The sequence below is a fragment of the Scylla paramamosain genome, chromosome 11 (genome assembly GCF_035594125.1).
Source record: "Scylla paramamosain isolate STU-SP2022 chromosome 11, ASM3559412v1, whole genome shotgun sequence".
Lineage (NCBI taxonomy): Eukaryota > Metazoa > Arthropoda > Malacostraca > Decapoda > Portunidae > Scylla > Scylla paramamosain.
The window spans coordinates 19,649,020-19,665,607 of NC_087161.1; the positions used below are offsets into that span (position 1 = coordinate 19,649,020).

A 16,588-nucleotide genomic window follows, 5' to 3' on the forward strand; every position below is an offset into this window, starting at 1 on the left:
TCAAACTACTTATATTTTTTTTTTTCTCTTCTCTATTTCATCAACTTTCAATTTCCACTTTTGCTCGATACTATTTTTTTTTTTTTTTTTTTTTGAGGGAGTCATCCTGCCCTAACCTCCTCCTCTCCCTCCTCCTCCTCCTCCTCCTACTCCCCTTCCTCTCCTTCTTCCTCTTCAGCCACGTCATTTTGAGTTAAGCGAAAAATTAAAAAATTAAAAACTTCAGGCATGTGATTACTCTTTAATTTTTACGAAACAGATGAAAAATATACTCAACAAAAAATAATAAAGATCAGAAAAAAAATATCCACTGCATCGGAAGAAAGAAATTTTGGCGAGAAATAGAGAAGCAAAATGAAAAATGATAATCTGGCCGAGAGAGAGAGAGAGAGAGAGAGAGAGAGAGAGAGAGAGAGAGAGAGAGAGAGAGAGAGAGAGAGAGAGAGACGGGGGACGTATTGTAAAGCCTATAATTATTGTCCTTACCCGGATTTTGGGGAAAAATTCATGGTGATGGTGATGGTGATGGTGATGAGGGTGAAGACGCAGTTTCGGGGCTGTCACCTGGCCCTGCATTTACCTTAATAGTGAGATATTTAGCATAGGATAATGATACGGTGTAATTCTCTCTCTCTCTCTCTCTCTCTCTCTCTCTCTCTCTCTCTCTCTCTCTGGTAGTAGTAGTAGTAGTAGTAGTAGTAGTAGTAGTAGTAATTGTTGTTGTTGTAATCATAGTTTTATTATCATTATTATTATTATTATTATTATTATTATTATTATTATTATTATTATTATTATTATTATTATTATTATTCATTATTATTATCATAAGTAGTAGTAGTAGAAGTAATAGCAGTAGTAGTACTAGTATTAATAGTAGGAGGAGGAGGAGGAGGGAGGAGGAGGAGGAGGAGGAGGACAACAACAACGACGACGACGACGAAGAGGAGCAGGTGGAAAGGGTATCTCTGTTGAATCGTTATATATATATATATATATATATATATATATATATATATATATATATATATATATATATATATATATATATATATATATATATATATATATATATATATATATATATATATATATATATATATATATATATATATTCAAAAAGAAAATGAAGAAAAAAAAGAGAAAAAGATGATGAGCAACAACAACAACAACAAAAACAGCAACACCTTCACCATCACCATCACCATCACCAATACCACCACCACCACCACCACCAATCACGAAATGCTGGAGGTGTTGTTGCTGCTGATGATGATAATGATGACGACGACGACCATGACAAGGATGCTAATGACACTGATGACAGCGAGACAAACCCAATCAACCGCAGTCATGTTCCTCTCCTGTTTCCTGCAGAGAGGGTGACGGAGGGTGGGGGAGTGCGCTGCTGCCAGGTGGTGGGGAGAGGGTGAGGGGGTGAGGGAGTGAGGTGATGCGGAACCCCCGGTGACCATCCTTCACCCACTGACATCCGCCCCATGGCTCATCCCCGTGTGTTGCGGCGTGAAGGCATCCACGTGACGCAAGGGTCGAGAGGGTACGGAGAACACGCCTCGTTGGAAAGGTGAAGCCGAGTAAGGTTAGTATTGGTGGTGGTAGTGGTTGTAGTGGTGGTGGTAGTAGTATTTGTAGTAGTATAGTAGTAGGTGCAGTAGTAGTAGTTTGTAGTAGTAATAGTAGTAGTAGTAGTAGTAGTAGTAGTAGTAGTAGTGGTGGTGGTGGTAGTAGCAGTAGTAGTAGTAGTAGTAGTAGTAGTAGTAGTAGTAGATGAAGGAGTAGATGAAGTAGTAGTAGTAGTAGTAGTACTAGTAGTAGTAGTAAGTAGTAGTAGTAGTAGTAGTAGTAGTAGTAGCAGTAGTAGTAGCAAAATATAAATAGGAAAAGAAGCACTAACAGTAGTAAGAGAAACAACAGAAATAGCACTGGTAGCAGCAGCAGTAATGAAACATCATCATTATCATCATTAACAGCAACAGCACCACCACCACCATCAGTAGTAGCAGTAGTAGCAGTGGTGGTGGTTGTGGTGGTAGCAGCAGCAACAACAACAACAACAACAACGACGACGACGTACTCAGCATTCCTTATCGGGGACCACACGAAACAGCAGCACTTTTGTTCTAACACGGCCAGCGATAATAAGAGCTGAAGCACGGCTAAACGTCAGTCCTCGTCTTGGCAAGTCAGTGTGAAGACGCCGCTCGTATGTGTACCTATATGGGCACCTTAAAAAGACCATAAAACCTAACCTTTCTCAGGAGTAACGCGGGGGGGGGGGGGGAGGCGGGACGAAGAAAATTGAATGACTGGCAACTTACCACGGTCATTGTTTGAAGTCAAGTAACATTCTGCGCTTAATTTCACGACGTTTTGTGTTTTTACCCAATCTTAACTTCTCCAATGCGCTGACAACCTCCTTATAAATCCAAATGATAGAACGTAAATACGAGTACATCAGAGGACTCAATGGACCATATTCTGAAACATTTCTGCGCTGCATCTACACTACATCTAAAAAGCTCTAGTTGAAGCTACACGTTCCGTATTATTAACAGGAGAAACACTCTAGATAACCCGTCAAATAATATATGTGGCCTTTGAAAGCAGTCGTGGTGAGAGAGCAAAATACGGTCCAACATTAAGAAAAAGGCTAAAACACAGTGGAAGCGAGCGGTGTGCGTTACTCGACTATTGGCCGCAACTGTACGTCTGTGTTGCATTTATCATTCCATCTATGCACGAAAAAGCCAGGAAAGCACTGCAATTTGACCTCGTAAGTGATATCAACGACGCCCTGCAGTGTGGGGGAGGAACTGCAAATAATGAGATGCTTCTGTGAGCTTGATGGAACTTTTCTTACTTGGAAGGGTGGCTCGGGTGGGATGAGAGGGATGGGGTGAGTGGGCTAGGGGTGAGTGGAGAGGGATGCTTGGTGTTGGGTGACTGGAGTGAAGCTAAGCGGGGTGGGGTGAGTGGGGTGGCCTGAGTCTTGCGGGGTGAGAGTTCTTCGACTTCAAGAAAAATGAGAGAGTAATTGCCTCCTGGGATCATAATTATTGCATCTCTTTTTCATGGCTGCTTTTTGTTCTCGCTTGTTGACGGAGAAAACAAGACAAATGGTGGAGTTTTTGTCTGTCTGTCTGTCCGTTTCTGTCTGTTTGTGTCTGTCTGTCTATTTCTCTTTCTCTCTCTCTCTCTCTCTCTCTCCTCTCTCTCTCTCTCTCTCTCTCTCTCTCTCTCTCTCTCTCTCTCTCACTACATTAACATCAACATTTTCTTGTTACTCATTACACTTCACTCTCTTCTTCATAAGTTTCCAAACACCTGTTGTTGAGTACGTGCCCCTTCAGGCTTTGTCTTCACTGGCGGCGTACGTACCTCCTCGTGTTACAGCATTTTTTACTGGCTGCCCATCACCAGGAGGGTTGCGGGGCGAGGGCGGGGCGAGGTAGGTGTTGGCTCTTCACATTCCTCTCGACTCGTGGTAGAAGGAAAGGAAATTTAGTGTTGAGGATATTCACCTAATCATCTGCTATATGTATTCTCTCCTCCTGACTTGAATGTAAGTTTATTCTCACATCTACTGACTCAAAGAGACACGTACTTTTCTTCTCTACCCAACTGCCCCGTGCATCCATTACTTTATTGTTATCCGTGCTACATTTGTGTAATCTGTGGAACCCACGCCCATGACTGCAATCCACGCCCCACGTCCCGCATGCTGATATATTTACTGATCTATGATCGCTGCCTGGCTGTGAGGACGTGTGGCTCGCTGCCCAAGGTGCACCATCAAGTCCCTAAGAGTAGACATTGAATACGAAAGGTCGAAGGGACACCCACAATGTCCGTGGCTGTAGCGAGTTTATCTGCCTGTAACCTCTCTGTTGAGGCCAGGTATTAAGTGGAGGAAAATACTATTCTGTCCTCTGATAAGAACGTGGGACAGAACCTTTCTCGAATAACAAATAATCATTTAGAAGACATCCTTCAGTACCACGACAATGGCATCTGGTGTACATGGGGACTTAAGGGGAGGTGCACAGTGTAAGGCGTGCCTTGTCAATCATGTACACGCGGTCCCAACGTGTCGCGGGGCAGCGCGGCGCGCGGCATGTTGGGTGAGGCGTCACTGTGCCTCCTGATAAGATAAGAATGAACGAAAGGAACTTTTCTCTTTGCTATCAATGGGACGAGCTTGCATGACTTACACCGCCCAGGCGACAAGCGGCAAAACAACGAAGGAAAAGCCAAGCGTCGCACCGGGCATGTGTGGCCCAAAGTCTGCCCGGGAACCAGTGGTCGAGACGAAACCTGCCTACCCCCTACCAGCCAACCATCTCCTCCAGCCGTGCATCTGTCGGGCAGCGGGGCGCTTACCCCTGTGCCCCACGCGTCTCCCGGGCAGCAGTGACCTCGCCGGCACCACGGAGTCATGAAATGCGCGTTATCCTCGCTCAGACTCAGATGACGCCCGTAAAAAAATGCCCACCGCCTTCACCGCGGTGGAAGCGCCTGGCAACTACATGCCGGGACCTTGGCCGTGGTGGGAGGCGGGTGTCGGCTGCCCGGGCGGCGGGGGTCTCAAAGGCAGTGTTGGGGAAGCTCTGGTGATGGTGGTGAGTGACGCACCGCGCTCCTGCTGGTGATGGATGTTGTGGTGGTGGTCGCCAATCAGTTGCCTTAGCGTGCACGTGCCTTGTGGAGGGTCGTGGCGGGCTGCGGACTTCATTGCTCCGCGTGTCACTTGCCGGAGGCTGAGAAAAACGAATCTTGCTGTGCATAACTGGTATTAGTTTTGTGTGTCATGCACTTGAAGTTCAGTGGTGCAGCTTTGTCGCTTCTTACGAGTAAGTGAACGGACGGTGCGCCAGGAAGTAGTGGTGTGTTGGTAGCGTGCGAGGGAGGACCTGCTGACTTCAGCGGCTGACGCGTGAACAGGCGGTGAGTATTTGTGTGGCATGCTGATGCAGGTGGTTGTGGTGACTTACATCCGGGTTGGTTACTGGGATAGCAATGCAATGCCCACACAGTGTCATGCTTAGATGGCAAGAGAAAAAGAGACCAGAATCACATTTTTCCTCAACATACGTGACAATGTTGATGGCATATCCATTTCTTCACTTTACTTCCTGAGCACCAAAATATGCAGAGCGGTGTTAAGCAAAACTATGGGTAGCGTGAAGGTGTAAAGTGAATACTGATGGGAAAGTCATTCATTCTATTGAACAAGACGATAAGGCTCCTGAAAGATACACAAATTGCTGATAGGTGATTGAAACCGATGCTGACTCATTTGTGAGTGACGAACCAGTGACCTGAACGAGCGAGTACTGACGCAAGCAGGTACTGCACTGAATCTTAACCTACCATGATGTAAATAAAAAGATAGCTAGAAACACGTAAACACTGTTATTTTGTTTACTCTATACACGTACCCTCGCCTCAAGAGAGAGAGAGAGAGAGAGAGAGAGAGAGAGAGAGAGAGAGAGAGAGAGAGAGAGAATAGTAACAGGGTCGGGAAGTGCATACCTTGCCTGATCGGTTTCATCTGAGCAATAACGCAGGAATGACGGCACCTTTACTGCCAGGACGAAACCAGGTCGCGGGGAGGCAGAGGCAGCCTCCTGAGAGTGAGAGGGCGAGGGGCGGGAGGGTCTGGTTAAGGATATGGATGGATGGATGAGAGGACATGCGGGCAGAATATTATATTGTTGTACTGAAGGATACGTTATGTGGCACGTGACTGAGCGGGAAAGCAACAGTGTGTGTGTGTGTGTGTGTGTGTGTGTGTGTGTGTTATGCAATGGATAGGAGAGTCTAGTGAGTTTCGTTTTCACATTCTTCTTGGCGCTGAATAAATATTAGTTCACTAAACTTTGCTTGCATGGTAAGTTTCGGGTTCTTTGATTTATTGAAGCTGTCTTCCTTGCACCACACTGTTCTCTTCCTCGCATGCCACTGTAGTCTCCTCCTCCTCCTCCTCCTCCTCCTCCTCCTCCCCCTCCTCCTCTTCTTCTTCTTCTTCTTCTTCTTCTTCTTCTTCTTCTTCTTCTTCTTCTTCTGCTACTTCGACTGACCATTATTGCTTCCTCTCTCCTCCTCCTCCTCCTCCTCCTCCTCCTCCTCCTCCTCCTCCTCCTCCTCCTCCTCCTCTTCCTCCTCTTCCTCCTTCTCCTGCTCCTCCTCCATGCTTTGAGAGAGCAATGAAGACCTGTCACCTCTGGGAAAGTGGCAATCTACACATACACTCCTCCTCCTCCTCCTCTTCCTCCTTCTTCTTCTCATCATCATACTCCTCCTCCTCCTCCTCCTCCTCCTCCTCCTCCTCCTCCTCATCATCATCATCATCATGATCATCATCATCATCATTATACACCTGCTCCTCCTCCTCCTTCTCATCATCATCGTCATCGTACACCTCTTCCTTCTCATCTTCCTTTTTCTCAGCCTCCTCTTCCTTATCCTCTTCATCTTCGTCCTCCTCTTCCTCCTTCTCCTCCTCCTCCTCCTCCCCCTCCTCCTCCTCCTCCTCCTCCTCCTCATCATCATCATCATCATCATCATCATCATCATCATTATCATCATCATTAACATCATCTTCATCATCATCTTTCTCTTCCTCCTCCTCCTCCTCATTTCTTAGATAACGTGGAAAGACATTGTGAAGTACTGTGTGTGATATAGAAACCGATAAGGTATCACATACGTACGCCCACACCAACACCCACACACACACACACACACACACACACACACACACACACACACACACACACACACACACACACACACACACACACACAGAAAGAAACATACCTTTGATGAACGAAAGCATAAAAATGTATACAGAAGATGTATTCGTGGAGCAATGGAGGAGAAAGAAGAGGAGGAGGAGACGAACAGTTGCATTTAGAGTAAGTGATAAGTAATAAAATCTACGGAGACAACACTTAACTATTGAATGAATGAAATATTTTGGAACACATTAAACATTTATTTTTTTCTCCTCCTCCTCTTCTTCTTTATACTACATTACGACTAAACAACTTTGGAGGAATCACTCTCTGTTAACGGAGAAAAGACACCCTAGTCAAACATAACACCCAAAAAGTACAAAAAAATCATAATTTATTTAGCACACATCGCTAAATATTTACAAAACCGCCTCCTCATTAAGTTCCCAGCGGTGAACTTTACGTGCCAATTAACCTGCATGTAAATGAAGTACGCTCTTTGTCCTGCTGATGTTTTATGTATAGGCGATGAAGTGAAGTGGCATACAGGGGTGTGGAATGCTGCGTGGGGGAGGGTGTATGTATGGGAGGCGCTGGGCATACATTATTATGGGAGGAGGAGGAGGCGGAGGAGGGTAATGGATGAAGGTGGTTGTTGAATACATTGGTGGATGGTGGTGGTGGTGGTGGATACGTGTGTGTGTGTGTGTGTGTGTGTGTGTGTGTGTGTGTGTGTGTGTGTATGTGTGTGTGTGTGTGTGCACGCGCGCGCGTTGTTTGATGGTTTTGCATTCTACTGTGTTTATTTGACCTGCTTCTCCATTTGATATTAGAGACTCTTGCGCGCGCACACACACACACACACACACACACACACACACACACACACACACACACACACACACACACACACACACAAACATTGCACAACAACAATTCAAATAAAAGCTTTCAGCATTTGACGCAGTCCTCAACTCCTGCATTTTCTGTAACACTTTTCAATCAAGACAAAAGTGTTACTAGTGCGTTGACCTCACGACGACGTACGCGGGGGAAATACAATAGACAAGTGCATACGTATATCGCTCCTATTTTATCACTGACAGATCATAACTTAATGTAGCGAAAACATTTTATTGCTTCATCTTTGGCAGGCGACTCTCGAGACCTCCTCTGCTTGACGCCTTGCATTCCTCACTGACATTGACGCATCTCACGCTGTTCTCGCCTGACTGTGATGTTCAGTGCCACGTATCCGATGCTCCTTTAAAAGCCAAGTCGTGTTCGGCGCTTCAGATGCGGCGCTCCTGTCTTCTCGAGGGTGTTTGGCGATACAAGTATGGTGTTCCTGTCTGACCAAGGATGTCTGAGGCTACATATACGGTGTTCCCAGCTTAGTAAGGGTGTTTGACTCTGCAGTTATTATGTTCATGTGTAAGTAAGGGATTTCAAGGTATGGTATGGTATTCTTGTCTTAGAAAGGGTGTTTGAGGCTACGGATACAGTGTTCGAGTCTTATTAAGGGTGCGTCACGCTACAGAAAGTGATTTGTTTTTTTCAGGACTCTAGTATTGGTTTCAGTTGCAGTAAACATCAAAGGAATTCAATCTTCGTGTGAGAAAATCTTGAAACTGCCGCCTTAAGCTTGAGACAGCCATGAAAGTCGAAACATTTACGAGGAGTGGCTGGGAATCGAACCCCCGACACTTGAAACATGAGGCACCAACGTTACCATTACGCCAAGGAGATATACAGCAACGCCACACTAGTAGTCTTACTTTTCTGGAAGCCCAACTGAAACCATTATGTGCTTGTATTTATATTTTAATTTTGTAAAGTCGTCTAAGGTAACTAAGATGAAGTAACATGTCATTTAGTCATTACTAACCGAAGGGACTATGTTCGGTAAAGTCCTCAGGTACCAGACGTGCTATGATGCGGCGTGTTCGAGTCCTGCTCAGTAACCTCTTGACTGCCAATGACAAGATGACACTGATTACTTCATTTGAATAAACCAAGATCAAAATATAAACATTAATAAGTCTGAACTACTGACTACTCTTTTTGCTGCCGTGTGCTCTTAACCTGCTCTGCTCCATTAAACTCGAGATGCCATAGCAGTCTGAAATCAATACAGCGAAACTCCCTCAATCCGACGTCTTATAATACGAACCGTCTAACAATGCCTATTTTTGAGAGTGGGTGGCGAAATTATCTGGATAGTAATGAGAGTATTGGGTATTAGTGTGGCCAGTGGCGGGGCGTGAGGCGTTAGGAATATCAGGTCCTGCGGGCACCCCTTATCTTTCCTATCACGATTGTATCTGAGGGAGGCGGACGTCCGTAGCTGGCCGGCCCATGAGGCAACTCCCACCCAACCTGGAGACTCAGGATTTTATCTGATTGACACGAACTTACGAGGAGGAGGAGGTGAAGGATGGGGGTGTGGGAGGGCGTGGCTGTTAGGAGCGAGACTAGAAGATGGAAGGGTGTGATGTTTATTCTTCTCTCCTTCCTTTGTCCTTGTCTGCTTGCTTGGGGTGAAGGATTACTTGACTGAGGATTGGCGCCGCAGCAATGAGGTCATATGGCGCCACTGAGGGACCTGGAAAATGTGAAGGCCTGAGGGATAAGAAAAAGGGAGACGTTTTGGAAGTGTTGAAGGGTGTTGCGTCAAAGCCAGTAATGTAGTGTGTCTGTTCCCTGTTTGGGCAGAGGGAGGATGTAAGGGGTGCTGTCTGTGGCGTGTGGTGTGTGTTACTAAGGCAACAACAACTATGACTACAAATACTGCTACTGCGACTACTGCTACGACTTTTGGAATGCTACCACACTACTACGAGCATGATCAAGAATAGTACTACAGTGGTATATCATTGCACTTACTACTGCCACTAATACTAATGCAACCTCTACCACTACTACTATTCTTACCAGCAATGTAAAAAGCAATGCAAGCAGGCGGCACGAAAAACAATATAGAGAACAATAAAATGCATCGACCAGAGAGAGAGAGAGAGAGAGAGAAAGAGAGAGAGAGAGAGAGGTGCGTTCCCACATGAAGTATCCACGCATGTCCTGCCTATACTCCTCATAAGGCGTCGCAGCCACACGCCACCCATAATAATGCCCCACTATGGATGCCGCTCCCGCTAATGGCATGTTAACCTTCGAACTCAAATCCCCGGCGTGCGAAACGTTTAGTACTCATCAAACACTTCCCGGCCACAGGGTCTCACAGGAACCATCTCGTGAGCAGTGGTGGTCGTAGTTGTGGTGGTGGTGGTATAGTAGTAGTAATAGTAGTAGTAGTAGTAGTAGTAGTGTAGTAAATTTAATGAAAGTAGTGGTAGTAGCAGAGATAGTAGTAGTAATAGCAGCAGTAGTAGCAGTAGTAGTAGTAGTAGTAGCAGTAACAGTAGTAGTAGTAGTAGTAGTAGTAGTAGTAGTAGTAGTAGTAGTAGTAGTAGTAACAAAAATGACATCACTACCATAATTACCACTACTACTACTACTACTACTACTACTACTACTACTACTACTATTACAGCTACTACACTAATGATAATAATAAAGATGACAATGCAGTAGAGATGAGTAAAATAAGAATGAGGTGGAGCGGGAGACAGCAGCGGGGGGAGGAAGAAGAGAAGAAGAAGAAAGAGGAGGAGGAGGAGGAGAAGAAGGAGGAGGAGAAGAAAGGGGGGTATCTCGGCATGTGGCCAAAGTAAGCGAGTATTAATCGTCACTATAAATAAAGTGAGAAAACTCTTAATCTCTTAAAGCTTCCTAGTTACAACATCCTAATTTCATGTTTTTTACGTAATCTAAGAAAGCTAAAAATAGTAATAATTAAAATAAAACTTGGCTTCTGTTACTTTATTTCAGTAGACAAGAAAAAGAAGAGAGAGAAAATCACACTTAAAAAAATGTACGTAGTCAGTTTAGTCATTTTTTTTTTCGCACACACACACACACACACACACACACACACACGACTCTCTCTCTCTCTCTCTCTCTCTCTCTCTCTCTCTCTCTCTCTCTCTCTCTCTCTCTCTCTCTCTCTCTCTCTCTCTCTCTCAGTTGATGGAAGTAATTTTTCCTGACGGTTTACATCTCACCGGCGGGTCCTTTTGACAGACAACAAAGATTTTTATCACTGGACTAGGAATATTTTTTCTCTCCTTTTTTTTTTTTTAATGTAGTATAAGGAGAGTGAAGACGAATAGGTGCAGGAGAAAAGGAAGGTGCGAAGATAAGCAAGAGAGAGGAGTGGGAGGAGAGAGAGAGAGCAGAATGAAGCTGTAAAATGAGATAAAAGATTTGGAGGGAAAACGAAGATAAGAGTTAGAGTGTAGGAAGAAAAGGAAAGGACTGGACTATGAGATGAGGAGGATATGTAAAGGACAAAGAAGAAGAGGAGGAGGAGGAGGAGGGAGAGGTAGAAATCCTTACTTATCTCTTACACGCTAAATGTATTATCTTGCGTGTTAGGTAAGAGAGGGAGAAGAAGGAGGAGGAAGATGAAAATAACAAAGTGGAAGAAAACAGGATAAAAAAATTGTGGATGAAGGAAATTAAAAGAACGGAGGAATTATTAAGAAGAAAACAGGGACGAGACCGAATTGAGGAGAGAAGAGTAAGAAGCAGAAATAGTTAGAGGAGGAGGAGGAGGAGAGGGAGGGAAGGCTACAATGGTGACTGAGAGAGGTAGTTTTTGCCTCAGCACGGTCATCATCACAACCTTGACCCGTGACTCACAAAGCATTAACTTGTTGTGTGTGTATGCTCTTCTCTCTCTCTCTCTCTCTCTCTCTCTCTCTCTCTCTCTCTCTCTCTCTCTCTCTCTCTCTCTCTCTCTCTCTCTCTCTCAACTCACAAATTCTCTGCTTGATGTTCCATTACAGCATATTAAAAAAAAAACATGTACACATTTGGTCACAGAATAAAATAAACAAACAGATAAAGACATAAAACTTACAAATCACCGTTTTAAAACTTACTTGATAGAAAAACAAAAGAAAAAAAGATAAATGAATAGATTACTAATGAGAATACAAGAAAAAGCTAAGTTTGGAAAAAAATAATAATCTGCCTGTTTTTTTTTTTTCTCGTAAAGATACTGGGTATTATATTACTCTCTTCCTTTACCCAGTCCTTTATAAAGCTTATGAGCGGTATTAAGGGGGAGAGGGAGGAAGATAATGGCGGTGGTGGGTGGAGTAGTGATGACGATGGAGGGGTTGGTGCTGGTAGTGGTGGTGATGAGGGATGATGGCAATAGAGACGGTAATAGCGGTGGTGGCAGTGGTGGTGAGTGGTGGTGGTGGTGATGGTGGTGGCAGTAAATGTATGATGAAGGGATGGTGATGTTTGGGGCATAATGACGGAAAGGGTTGGGAGTGAATGGGGGAAGGGGAGGATGAAGAGGTGAAGGGACGGAAGGAAGGAAGGAAAGAGGGAATGAGGGAATGTATGGACAGAGTAATGGTTAAGGTTTGGCAAAGAATGAAGGGAAGGAAAAGGGAAAGTGAAGAGAGACGAAAGGAAGAGGAAGAAACACATAAAATTGAAAAAAATGTGATGGGTGGAAGGAAGAGAGGAGGAAGAAAAGTGAGAAGGCAGATCAAGATCAGGAAAGGTTTTTAGGGGAGGAAGGAAAATGAAGAAAAGAAGGAAGGTAAAAGAGGGACTAACGGAAAGGTGATAGGTAAGGAGAGGAAGGAAGGGGAGAGAGAGAGACTGGATGGGAGGGAGAAAGTATGAGACGGACCGAAATGATGGAAAGGCGAGAGGCAAGGGGAGGAAAGGGACGAATAGATGTAGGGGGGAGAAGACGAATAGATGTAAGGAGGGAGAAGGAATGAGGGTGGGAAAGCTGGGAGGAAGGAAATGTGAAGGGTGGGAGGGAGGGAGGGAGACACACAAGGCCTCAGGAGCCATGGAGCCCCTCACCTGGAAAGGGCGCGTCCAGGTGATTTGCCTAATGACACAGGTGACGTATAAGGCACCTGCCCGGCTCACCTCACCACCTGGGAGCAGTGACGTGACCGCGGGACTCCCTCTCTAACACTCCTCGTCATTCCCTCTTACGGGGGGTGGACAAGTGGGTGGGTGGAATGTGGAGGTCGATAAGTGGATGGTTGGAATGTGACAGGGAAAGTGGATTTGGTTGATAGAATGTTGTGGACCAATTGAGGGGAATGTAATGGCAAGGTGGACTAAGTGGGTGGAATGTGATGGGAATATGGATTTGGTGGGTAGTATGTGGTGGACTAAGTAAGTGGATTTGTGGGTGGACTTATAGGTAGAATGTGACGAGAAGATTGACTGAGAGGATGGGGTGTGACGGGAAGGTGGATGTGTGGGTGGAATGCGACGGGAGTGGCGAGAAGGTGGACTGAGTGGATGGAATGCGATGGTATTTAAAATTTCCATCTTTGTCTTGTATTTTTAACCATAATTCCCATCTTTCCATCTTCCTTCTCCTTTATTCCACAGCGCATTATGTAAACGACATTTTTTTCTTCCCCTTGTCATTCTCCTCATCTCTTTTACAATACTTAATTACATTCTTCTCATGTCTTCCCACACTTTTCCTCCTTTATATCTCTTTACTCTCTCTCTCTCTCTCTCTCTCTCTCTCTCTCTCTCTCTCTCTCTCTCTCTCTCTCTCTCTCTCTCTCTCTCTCTCTCTCTCTCTCTCTCTCTACACCACACCACACCCAATTCCACTTCGCCCACATTCAATTCACACTCTCTCTCTCTCTCTCTCTCTCTCTCTCTCTCTCTCTCTCTCTCTCTCTCTCTCTCTCTCTGATGTTGTTGTTCTGTGTTTTCCCCTCCTGACGATGGTTTGCAAGATAGCGCAGCGTGATGTTGCTTATCTGGGGGCAGCACAAGGCGGCGCAAACGAGGTGACCGGCATGTGAGGGAGAATTAATGGGCGGGGTCACGCATGCAGCTGTGTGTGTGTGTGTGTGTGTGTGTGATAGTAGAGGAAGGATGTAAGTGGGTGTGATGTAGAGAGAGAGAGAGAGAGAGAGAGAGAGAGAGAGAGAGAGAGAGAGAGAGAGAGAGAGAGAGAGAGAGAGAGAGAGAGAGAGAGAGAGAGAGAGAGAGAGAGAGAGAGAGAGAGAGAGAGAGAGAGAGAGAGAGAGAGAGAGAGAGAGAGAGAGAGAATACGAAAGGATAAGAAGAAAGAGGAGAAGCAGGCAGAGAAATAGAGAACGAGATGAAGGAGTAAATGAGTTGGAAGAAGCTGGTGGCGTAACTGTGTTTGTGTGTGTGTGTGTGTGTGTGTGTGTGTGTGTGGGCATAATGTGTGTGGGTGTGAATGCAGGTATGCAAGTCCTTGAAGATTTAAAAGTCCTGGTGCGTTGGTGTTCACTAATACTCTTATTTTATCTTTATCTGTTTGTTTATTCATCCACTATTTTTTTTTTTTTTTTTTTTTTGCGCCACTCTCGATCCATCCAAACCAAGTATTTTTTTCTTTATGATGATGGAAAAAGCAACTAAGAATAAATCATAATAAAAAAACACAGAATGAAAGAAAAGGACAAAAAAAAAGCAAACAGTGATAAAGAATGAACAACATTTTTACTTCGTTTTTTTTCTTTTTTTTTTTTTTTCTCGGGGGACAGTTTCAGATGCTAATCTTCTTGTTGTTTTTGTTGGAAATTAAAAGAAAATATAACTCAACGAAAAAAAAAGAAAGTGAATGTTAAAGCATAAACAACGCAGCAGAGAGAGAGAGAGAGAGAGAGAGAGAGAGAGAGAGAGAGAGAGAGTGTGTGTGTGTGTGTGTGTGTGTGTGCAGGCGCGTCCTTCAGCTGTCTCTTGTGAAAACTTTGCTTCCTAATTTAGAGGACGATGACAACGAGGACAGAGGGGGAGGAGGAGGAGGAAGAAGAAGAGGAGTGGGAGGAGGAGGAGGAGGAGGAGGAGGAGGAAAAGGAGGAGGAGGAGGAGGAGGACAAATTGAGTAAAATATGGTCTAGATAAAAAAAAGGAAATTGAATGGAGAGAGAGAGAGAGAGAGAGAGAGAGAGAGAGAGAGAGAGAGAGAGAGAGAGAGAGAGAGAGAGAGAGAGAGAATGTTGAAGTGCGGTTGTAGTGAGTTTGAAGAATTTTAGTGAGGGAGGAAGTTTAAAGGGAATGTGGGTGTAAGATAAGAAAGAGGAGGAGGAGAGGGGAGGAATGCAATGCAGAGGAAGGCAAGAGGCAACGAGACAGAGTAAAAAAATAAGAGGAACAGAATCTGACAAAAAAAAAGAGAGAGAGAGAGAGAGAGAGAGAGAGAGAGAGAGAGAGAGAGAGAGAGAGAGAGAGAGAGAGAGAGAGAGAGAGAGAGAGAGAGAGAGAGAGAGAGAGAGAGAGAGAGAGAGAGCTAATGGGTTGCAGGTGGCGGTCTATTTGAAATGCACTTGTCAAATAATCATCAATATAAAGCGTGAGACATGCCTACAAAAAAAAAATCATACTATAAAACAAGGAAGAAAAATTTGTACCTTAACACTTTCAATCATAATCAAAACCTAAAATTTAAAAGCCAAGTATCACAAAACGATATTTAACTTAACTAGAAATAAAAAAGCGTAAGGAGTTAATTATCTTGATTGGGTCTTGTTACTCTCCCTCCACTCTCCTCTCCTTCCTCTCCCCCTCTCCCTTTTTCTTCCCTGCCCTGCCTCTCTTCCTCCTCCGCCACTTTATTCCTCGTAATAAATTGGATGTTATCGCAGAGTAGCTAAATGCCTGCTTCAAACGCTCCTCTCACCCGCTCTTCCTCCTCTCCCTCTCCCTTCGTCTCCCTTCCTCCTTTCATTTCCTCTCCTCTTCCCTCCCCTCTCCCTCCCCTTTCCTTTCCTTATTTCCTTTCCTCGTTTTCCTCAAACAGCCTCCCCTCCCCTCCCTCCTTCCCTCCCTGCCTTCCTATTACTTCCTCCTTTCCTCCTCCTCCCTCTTTCACTAATTCCTTAAATGAAAGTACGAATTTATGAAATGGGTGGAGAAAAAGAGAGAAGAAAAATTAAAAGATAAAGTAATTCGTTGAAGAAAATTCTTTAAAAGGACAAAGGAGTAAAACATGTAGTTAATGAAAATGGAGAGAAGATAAAGACGAAGTATTATCAAGAACAAGAGAATATTGAAAGCAGAGGGAAATCGAAAAGAGAACAGTCAATTAATGAAAACTTGAGAAGGTAAAATCAAACAGATCTTTAAGAATAAGAGCGAAAAAAATAGAATAAGAGAAAAAAGGAAATTGATGAAAAGTGGGGGATATAAAGATCAATATATCCACAATAATAAAAAAAAAGAATGAAAAAAGAATGAAGAAAAAGCGAAAAGGAAACCATAAATTAATACTAAAATGCAAACAGGTAACCAAGAAAAATAAAAAAAATAAGGAAGGAAAAAAAAATCGAAGAGAAAAAAGTAGATTAATGATAACTTGAGAAGATAACTGCGAAACGATCATCAAGAATAAAAGGAGATGGATAAAAAAGAAGTAAGGCCTTCCATTGTTCAGGTTTGCGATCAATATACAGATACAAGAGCAGTGAGAAGACCCGCTGATGGGAGGCTCTCAAATTTGGATCAATCAACGAAGGGTATTTTCTCTCGTTAGCTTCACTGCAGAGAGAGAGAGAGAGAGAGAGAGAGAGAGAGAGAGAGAGAGAGAGAGAGAGAGAGAGAGAGAGAGAGAGAGAGAGAGAGAGAGAGAGAGTTTGCCCACCACTAATACCACTAACCACCACTACTACTGCTACTACTACTACTACTACTACTACTACTACTACTACTACTACTACTACTACTACTAC

The 16,588-nt window shown here is 44.2% G+C and overlaps 1 protein-coding gene across 3 annotated transcripts in view; it reads left to right on the forward strand.

Annotated features, from left to right (window-relative positions):
• The first annotated feature begins 4,825 nt into the window (after nucleotides 1-4,825).
• The window catches only part of LOC135105030 (uncharacterized), a 55,160-nt gene continuing 43,397 nt past the window's right edge, over nucleotides 4,826-16,588 (forward strand). For all 3 annotated transcript variants that reach the window (XM_064012924.1, XM_064012926.1, XM_064012925.1), the window contains exon 1: nucleotides 4,826-4,965. The gene's annotated coding sequence lies outside the window, so the exon portion shown is untranslated. The remainder of the gene's footprint in view (nucleotides 4,966-16,588) is intronic.